General features: G+C 37.7%; 1 pseudogene; it reads right to left on the reverse strand.

Moving 5' to 3' along the window:
* Positions 1–6020: 6020 nt before the first annotated feature.
* On the reverse strand, positions 6021–8044 carry LOC138423406 (large ribosomal subunit protein P1 pseudogene; annotated as a pseudogene).
* Between the last annotated feature and the right edge of the window lie 624 nt (positions 8045–8668).

An 8668-nucleotide genomic window follows, 5' to 3' on the forward strand; every position in this document is an offset into this window, starting at 1 on the left:
TTCCTCCCCTTTCCCACTGCCAGCTCATTACCTGGAGCTTACTCTGTTCTCTAACCTGATCCTTGACTCTTGGGCCACAGAATTTCCTGCCTTGGTTTTACAATTTGCATCATTAGTCTGCATTAGGGGAGAGATCTCACCTTCTGGGAACTATGAAGTAAGTTGGTATAATCAGCCTTTCTTGGGGGCATATGGGTTAATTCCCCTTTTATATTCTATTGATCAGAGAAGGCACTGGCGACCCACTCCAGTACTCTTGCCTGGAAACTGCCATGCACGGAAGGAGCTTGGTAGGCTGCAGTCCATGGGATTGCTAAGAGTTGCACACGACTGAGCAACTTCCCTTTCACTTTTCACTTTCATACATTGGAGAAGGAAATGGCAAACCACTCCAGTGTTCTTGCCTGGAGAATCCCAGGAAGGGGGAGCCTGCTGGGTTGCCGTCTATGGGGTTGGACAGAGTCGGACACAATTGACGTGACTTAGCAGCAGCAGCAGCATACTCTATTGATAGGCTGTTTCTCTCAGATTATTCTGAAAGAATTCCAGTATTAATAATTTTTTATTCTTAATCTAGTTCCTATGTTTTCCTGAAACTATCCAGATTATTATAGTTCCCTGTATTTATCATTTATTTCTTACATTGGTAGAAATGCATCCGTGTACTTGACAGTCAAGTATATCCTGATTAGAGGAAACAGAACACCCACAGATGCCAACAGTTAGACGTTCTACTGCAGGAAATGAAGAGAAGACTTTTTCTCTATCGGCACCCTAACTGTGGGGTGCCTAAAATTGGGTCTACCACTTGAGTTAGTGACTGAGTTAAATATTTTGACTCTAATTTCATAACTTGTCACAGTGATCCCATTGGCAGTAGAGTGGTGGGTTGCCAAGAAGGCAGTTAATTATCTCTCTGTCTCCCTGTGTATTTAAATTTTGTTCCCTCTCCCTAAAAGAGAGGTGATGCTTTGGCTTACAACTAATATGCTCTTGCAGAGCTCTCCACACCAATTAGAAAAGTTCTGTGTTATGACACTCTTTGATAGGATATTATGACACTCTTTGATAGAAAGCCGTTGTCCCATTGAAGCGGAAACTTCATCAGAAGCACTGAGAATCAAGGGTGTGCTCTAGACACCATGAATGGGAGGGGACTATCTGTGCTCTCTGGGTTCATCAAACGAAGCGCCTCCCACTTAGGACTTTCTATGCAATCCAGCTGGTTTCCTGTATTTACCTCCTGGCCCCACCCTTATTTAGTGCAGAGTTGGAAGCAGGCCTATAAAATAGCAGTTTGTAACTCACTATTTGGAACTCTCATGAGTTTGTTTAAAACTCTGAGAACCTTCTTTTGTGAAAAGTAACATTGCCCGCAGCAGGTGAAGAGGATGGGGTTACTTCTTGATTAGAATTGGACTTTTCTTTGGGAATGAGAGTCATTGCCATAAACCATGGCACAACACTTTCTTAGAATCATAAATTTTAATATCTCCATCTCCAATCCTAATTTCATCTTACAGAGGCTTTCCCATGGTCTCACAAAGAGCTTCTCTGTCTGAAAAGTGGGAAGTTTAATTTCAGAGATGTTAAACCAAATTTATATTTACTTGGCAGCCAAGATTCCTAGGTATTCTTATGTTCAATTTATGAGGACTAAGAATTGTATGGATAACTCATTTCATCTTCCCTCTTTAGCTTTAATTAGAGCTAATTAAATAACAAATAATAATGAACAAACAAAAAACATCAAAGTGGAGATTCAAAGCACTGTTCTTCCTACTCTTGGACTTATTCTGATCAAAATGTCTACAGCTGAGCATATGGGATATCTCATTAAGGAAATGTTAAGTTTTATGGAAAAAAGATGTACTATTAATTCAACCTCCTAGAGTCTTGAATAGCTGGACAATTCCTGACCTTGATATATTCACTTTCATTAGCACCTTTGAATCCAAACAGATTCTAATTAGACCTATGGTGAAGAATTATGTTGAATTAGATGATAACTTTCAAAAGTGAATAAAAATATCTATGTTAATAGTGGTGACAATTGCTCATTTTCATCTTGGAAAGTTTCCCAAGTTTTTATTCAGAGAAGAATTGCTGTCCTATGTTTACTGATGGTCCTTCCTGATCCTTATATTCTGACTAGGATTACCTTTTAGTTTTCCTATCTATCAATACTTGGCAGTTATTATGCTGGTAGGTTTTTTCCCCCCTTTTGGGGTGTACAAAGTTTGAAGTGTAAAAATGTATCAGAAATTGATGATGTGGAAGCCTGGATTCTAATCTAAACTCTATTGTTTACCAGCCATGTTATCTTGGGCAGATCACTTAATCTTTGTATTAGTTCCCTCTTCTTTTAAGAGGAGGTAATGATGTCTACTTTAAATGGGTAATATTGTGTAGAAGTAATTAACACAGAGCCAGGCATAGATGAGATGCTGAATAAGTGTTAATTCTACTCTAAAAAGAGTTAATGTCTGCAGGTCTAAATTTTCACAGGCTCTAAATAGGTCTAATAATTAAAAATATGCTTGCATTTCGCAGAACCAGTCAATGGCAGAACTTGAGGGTCATTGGGATAAAGATACTAGCAATAAATTCTGTAGTAGGCATTTGTTTTTAGTCCTTAGATGGTTCCAAGATATTGGAGCTTATCTGCATATTAGTGTTAAGGTACAAAAGAAAGAAGAGGATTATAAAAAGACATATTTTAGCCTTCTGAGAGCCACCATTAGTATAATAAGAAATCTTTGATATTGATGCAGTGGTTTTATGCTTTTTGCGTTTCTCAACTTTTGTAGGGAATTTTTAACTTATTTGAAATTTGTGATAGTTTACACTGAAACTTTTAAGACATTTTTTAAATTGAGGAAGATACAAATAAATAGAAAGATATTCTGCATTCATCAATTCAAAGAGTTAATATTGCTAAAATGTCTATATACTACTGATAGCAATCTACAGATCCAGTGCAATCCCTATCAAAATAGCTGTGCCAATGGCATTGTCACAGAGATTGAACAGCTAATCCCATAATTTGTATGGACCCACCAAAGGCCCCAAATAGCCAAAGTAATCTTGAGAAAGATGAGCAAAGCTGGAGACATCATGATCCCTGATTTTTAACTATATTACAAAGCTATGGTAATCAAAATAGTATGGTATTGGCATAAAATCAGACACATAGATAACAGAACACAGAGCCCTCATATAAACCTATGTATCTACAGTCAAATATTTTACAGAAGGAATCAACAATTGGGAAAGGATAGTCTCTTCAATAAATGATTTTGAGGGAACTGGATAGCCACATGCAAAAAAATGAAACTGGACCCATATTTTTACATCATGCACAAAAATTAACTCAAGATAGATTAAAGAATTGGATGTAAGAACTGAAACCATAAATCTCCTAGAAGAAAACATAGTTGGTAAGCCCCTTGACATTGATCTTGATGATAATGTTTTGACTCCAAAAGCAAAAATAAACAAATGGGACTATGTCAAACTGAAATGTTTCAGCACAGCAAAGGAAACTATCAGCAAAATGAAAAGACAGCTTTCTGAATGGGAGAAAATATCTGCAAATAATATATCTGTTAACATTAAAAATATTAAATGTTAAAAATGAAGAACTCATACTATTGAAGAACTCAATAGTCAAAAACCCAAACAATTTGATTAAAAATGGGCAAATGATCCGAATAGACATTTTCTCAAAGAAGACATAGGTACATGAAAAGATCTTAACATCAGTAATCACTAGGGAAATGAAAATCAAAACCACAATGAGATATCCCCTCACACCTGTTAGAATCAGTTCAGTTCAGTTAGAATCAGTTCAGTTCAGTTCAGTTGCTCAGTCGTGTCCAATTCTTTGTGACCCCATGAATTGCAGCACACCAGGCCTCCCTGTCCATCACTAACTCCCGGAGTTCACCCAAACTCATGTCCGTCGAGTCGGTGATGCCATCCAGCCATCTCACCTGTTAGAATAGGCATTATCAAAAAGACAAGAGACCACAAATGTTGGCAAGGATTTGGAGAAAAGGGATCCCTTGTGCACCATTCATGGGAATATAAATTGGTGCAGTTCAGTTCACTTCAGTCACTCAGTCGTGTCCGACTCTTTGCAACCCCATGGACTGCAGCACACCAGGCCTCCCTGTCCATCACCAAATCCTGGAGTTTACTCATACTCATGTCCATTGAGTCAATGATGCCATCCAGCCATCTCATCCTCTGGTGCAGCACTATGGAAAACAGTATAGATGGGCTTCAAAAATTTAAAAATAGAGCTATCATATGATCCAGAAATTCCACTTTTGAGTCTCTACCTGAAGGAACAAAAACACTAACTTGAGAAGATTTGTACGCTGGCCCCCTGTCCACCATGTTCGTAGCCAACCTAAGTGTCGAACCTAAGGGAAACAACCTGAGTGTCCACTGATGAATGATTGAATAAAGAAAATGAGGAATATATATGCAGTGTAATATTATTCAGTCATAAAAGGCATGAAATCTTACCATTTGCAACAAGATGAGTGAATCTTGAGGATACTATGCTAAGTGAAATAAGTCAAACAGAAAAGGATATATACCATATAATCTTATATGTGGAATCAAAATGAAAAACTAAGCTTATAAACACAGAGGACAGATTGGTGGTTACTAGAGGCAGGGTGTGGCAGGTGGACAAAATGGGTGAAGAGGGTCAAAAGGTACAAGCTTTCAGTTACAATATAAGTAAGTCACAGGGATGCAATATATAGCATGGTTACTGTAGTTAACAATACAGTGTTGCGTATTTGCATATTTGATACTTGCTGAGTTGATCTTAGAAGTTCTCAGGACAAGAAAAAGAGTTTGAAACTATGTATGATGACAGGGGCTAACTAGATTAATTGTGGTCTATGGCAAGAAGCTTTATGATTAAGGAGGTGACTCAGAAGCTGCACACATTACTTCTCACATCTTATTGGCCTGAACTTAGTTATGTTGCTACTTTTAGCTGTAAGGGAGTCTGGGAAATGTACTGTCTAGATGGGTGACTGGAGATTCTGTTATTTGAAGAAAAAGAGAATGGACGCTGGCTAATAACTAGCAGTCTCTGCCATATTCATTTACTCTTTCAACAATTTTAGTTCATATGTGACCACTGGTCTCTCTTTTATTCATTCTGTCACTGGCAACAGGGACGTGACTGATATTCCCAAGCTGCCTTTGAACCAAGACAAAAATGTTACTGGTCCTTGGAGTTATTTTCTTATATGTTACTATATTTGTTTGTCTATCTATCATCCATCTATACCCATCTATTATCTATCTGTTTGCCTTATTTGTCCTGAGGGTACATGTTTGTCTGAAATTCTGACATAAAAACTTCTCGGTTTTGGTTAGATTCAGTTTTGTCAAGGAATTTAAATATATTTTATTGGGAAAGTAACTGCATGCTAATGAATGAGTAGGAGTTAACCAAGAGTAGAAATAATTATAAAGCACCTGTCAAAAGTGAAGTGCTATAGAAATGCTAAATAATGACACTAATAAAAAACTGATTGTCGTGACTTCAAAGGAAGTGTTAAGATGGAGTGTTTTGATGTGTATGGCATTTGAATGATCTAAATAGGTGTTTAGATACTCACATGAGAGACTGTTCTAGCCACTCAAGGGAAGTAAGAGTCTGTTCTACCCACTCAGTATTTTGATGCTTCCGTGAGAATTTTCTCATCATTATATATTATTATTTTAAAAGTAATGCTTGTGTTGTTTTGACTAAACTCACATGAAGAAAGGACATTACCTACCAAAAATGTGACATTCTTCTTAGACCACTTTGCTTTGAACCTTAAGTTCCTGGAGCACCTTAAGTTCATAAATCCCTCTGGTATGTTCCAATACCTCTGATTCCATGGTTTAACCAAATGCACAAGTTAGGGCTACGAATCGGTAGTGAATTATTTTTTATTTTTAAAGAGCTCAGCTTTTATTGAATGTGTTACTAAAGAGATTTAGTCAAAAAGACCAAAGCCCATGTCATCATCAGACTCTTTAGATTCTGCTTTCTATGCTCCTACTTTCTTCTCCTCAGCTTGGGCAGCAGTGGTGGATGGGGCAGGACCTCCTGCTGGGGCAGGTCCACCAGCCCCTACATTGCAGTTGAGGCTCCCAATGTTCACATTGGCCAAAGCCTTTGCAAACAAGCCTGGCCATCAACATTTACATGGGCTGCTTTAATGAGAACATTGATCTTATCCTCCATGACCGTCACCTCATCGTCCTGCAGAATGAGGGCTGAGTAGATGCAGGCTTGCTCCGAGACAGAGACTGTGATGCTGGTGAGTGCTAGTCTCCAGATAAACTGAGGGTCTCACCCTAAAGCCTTAGCTTCTTGGAAGGACTGAGCACCTTAGTGGCAGTGGAGGAAAAAAGAAAGAGGTAGTGAATTCTTATTAGAGTTAGAGCTTTAGGTTAAACAACTTCCTTGTTTTAAAGATGTATCTTTAAATATTTACAAGTTACAGGAGACTTCTCCTAAGGCAGTAACCTGGTGATTTGAAAGTTAAGGAAAAGAGAAATGGATGCTTTATATTGCTTGTGTCGTTATATTTTTTAAAGTTCTTTGTTTATTAATCTTCTCATGAAAAATCTGAAAAATCACCACAGGATTATCAGTAATTTAAAAATAACAAATAATAGGTACTTTAAATTGTAAACTAAATGTTTGAGATAGCTTCAAGTTCAATTCCACCCTACCCATGCGTGATTTGTCTAAAAAGTGTGATTTAGCAAAATGGTGAAACCTCTAGCTCTGGACTCAAAGTTGAGTTCAAATCTATCCTGTGATTTTGGGCCACCACATGATCTTTTTTTATACCTCAATTTCTTCACTAGTTAAATGGGTGTTGGAATAATAATAGCAAACTTTTCTTAATAGGGTTGTGAGAATTAAATGAGATAATGCAAGTGAGGGGTTTATCATAGTGCCTAGAATTTGTAAATGCACAGGAAGTGTTAGGGGTTGGTTTTCTACTTCTCATCTGCTCAAATATTCTGTGAGAGCAGCTTCCACAGTCTTTTCTGCTGGTGATTTCACATCTCAAATTTTGTGAGGTTTCATGGAAATATTCTTTCATGATATGGCAGTATGGCTTAGTGGTTGAGCTGAAAAAAAAAAAAATCCTAGCTCCACAAATCAGTGTCTGCCTGTGTATCTGGTGAGTTAGGTAACCTTTCCATCCCTGGGGTTTCTCACCTGTAAAATGGAGGTGATAATATAAGCACCTCCCTCAGAGGGTTTCTGTGAAAACTAAAGGGTGTGTGAAATACTCAACCCAATGTTTGACGCTTAATAATTGTTCAACAAATATTGGCTCTCACTCATTTTAAAGATTACAATGGTTATTTATTTATTTGGAAAAGTGAATAGGTATTTTGGGTGTCTACTTTTTCCCCTTTTGAACCCTGTATGTAGATTTCCCTGCTTCAGGAATTACTCTTTCAGTACGTTGTGGTCCTCAATGTGGTTTCTCAGTTAGGGCAGGGTGTGCTATCATGAACAAATGAAAGGAAAACAACACCAAACTGAGAATTTAGTTTTCTAACTTTCCGGATACCTGCTTAGTTCTAACAGCACCCTCAGTTGGTTACAATAGATGCCAGTGAATAATACATCTGGGAGTTTTATGATCTTTTCTCCTTTTTAAACTTCCAAATAAAGTAAACAGATGGCAGGCAGTGGAGGTCAGAGGTGAAAAGAACTGGTACTAAAATGATTATTTTCCTCTCCCAAAGGACTTCCGGGCATTTTCTTAGTGTTGCAACTGGTAACTTGTAGTTTCGATAGGGAGGCATGAGAGTGGAAGAAGAGGGTGTAGGAAAGAGAGTCACCATGTTCGGCTACCCACCCCCAAAAACTACCTGAAGCAGATGCAGTGCAGGTGAGGCTGCGAACAGGAGCTCTGCCCTGAAAACCCATATCTAGTGGGCTGCGATGCTGGACATCTCTGTGGCCCTGCGGAAGCTTCGAAGGCATGATGTGTATTTCACTAGGTTTGGTTTATCATGTGCAGAACACTGACATAACAACTGCTTAATAGTTGTTTACTAACCAAATACCTGAAAAATAACTCTTGATAACCTTTGTTAGACTCGGTTTAGTTTAGGTGTTGCTAGTAATGAGAGATTATACTGTTTGTCTACTTTATGCTCAATAATTTTGTAAGCCAAAACAAGGTTTTTTATGTACTAAAGAAACTTAAAGAAACCTGTGAAAAATCCTTTTTCTAAAATTGATTAATCCTTGCCTACTGTGTACTTTGTAAATTTCTGTCTCTTTAAAGTAATACAGAAGCCTGAATCTAAAATAAAATGCTACAGAACAAGCTTAACAGCCTAGGGAATCTGAAGTCACTACTTCTTCAATCTTAAATGTAGATCTGTCTACTTATCACTTTCTTCTTTCAGAATTGCCTGCCACCAAATGTTAAATTAAAACATCTCTATGGGTAATTGAAAAAGAAGATTTGAAAGTACTATAAACTCTTCAGAATGGAAGTGTTATATTTCACTCTTCTGTTATTATTTAAAAGTGTATGCTTAATTCTTTGTAGAGCCAGTTCTCTGAGGTAGAAATTCTCTGGGGCAGAGGTGCAGGGGC

Source organism: Ovis canadensis, chromosome 18, assembly GCF_042477335.2.
Source record: "Ovis canadensis isolate MfBH-ARS-UI-01 breed Bighorn chromosome 18, ARS-UI_OviCan_v2, whole genome shotgun sequence".
NCBI classification, from domain to species: Eukaryota; Metazoa; Chordata; class Mammalia; order Artiodactyla; family Bovidae; genus Ovis; species Ovis canadensis.